The 1,075-nt window shown below is 42.9% G+C and overlaps 1 non-coding gene across 1 annotated transcript; it reads left to right on the forward strand.

Moving 5' to 3' along the window:
- Positions 1-744: 744 nt before the first annotated feature.
- On the forward strand, positions 745-816 carry TRNAC-ACA. The gene has a single exon. It is a non-coding gene; the product is annotated as a tRNA-Cys (tRNA).
- The last annotated feature ends 259 nt before the right edge of the window (positions 817-1,075 follow it).

Raw genomic sequence — 1,075 nt, forward strand, 5'->3', positions numbered from 1 at the left:
TCCCTCATCGGATGCTTCATAAACATCTTTCTGTCTCTTTGCTAAGTGCTTAAGAAAAAGAGTGAGTAGAACAGGTGTTGGGCAGTAAGGCCACAGGAGGCTTTTGTAGCATGCTGCTGCTGCTGCTAAGTCACTTCAGTTGTGTCCGACTCTGTGCGACCCCATAGATGGCAGCCCACCAGGCTCCCCCGTCCCTGGGATTCTCCAGGCAAGAACACTGGAGTGGGTTGCCATTTCCTTCTCCAATGCACGAAAGTGAAAAGTGAAAGTGAAGTCACTCAGTCGTGTCCAACTCTTAGCGACTCCATGGACTGCAGCCTACCAGGCTCTGCCGTCCATGGGATTTTCCAGGCAAGAGTACTGGAGTGGGGTGCCATTGCCTTCTAGTGATAGACAAAATTATGACTAATTTTGATGATCTCAAAAAACACATGTGGTGAAAAAGCATATGCTCTCAATTATGGCTGAGAAATTATATGGTTTGTATAACAGAAAAGAAATGATACCTGCCACTAATAATTCATAAGGCTGTAAGTGATCATAGTGGTCTTGATTTTTTGTGAATTCATCATGTGTACGTTGAAATAGTAAAGTCTCACTCAGAGAACTGCTCTGAAAATCAAGTAAAATCAATGGTGTGAGTGGGAACACCTCAACTTTTAAATAAATATATCATTTCAACCCAGAAATTTCATAATTATAATAACAACAACTAGCATTTATTATTATGGACTATGCATGACTTCCCTGTTGGCTCAGATGGTAAAGCATCTGCCTACAATGCAGGAGACCCAGGTTCAATCCCTGGATAGAGAAGATCCTCTGGAGAGGAAAATGGCAACCAACTCCAGTACTCTTGCCTGGAAAATCCCATGGACAGAGGAGTATGGTAGGCTACAGTCCATGGGGTTGCTAAGAGTCAGACACAACTGAGTCACTTCTAGCATGACTGCAAGGAAATCAAACCAGTCAATCCTAAAATATATCAATCCTGAATATTCATTGGAAGGAATGATGCTGAAGCTGAAGCTCCAATACTCTGGCCACCTGATGCAAAGTGCTGACTCATTAGAAA

Source organism: Bubalus bubalis, chromosome 18 (assembly GCF_019923935.1).
Source record: "Bubalus bubalis isolate 160015118507 breed Murrah chromosome 18, NDDB_SH_1, whole genome shotgun sequence".
NCBI classification, from domain to species: domain Eukaryota; kingdom Metazoa; phylum Chordata; class Mammalia; order Artiodactyla; family Bovidae; genus Bubalus; species Bubalus bubalis.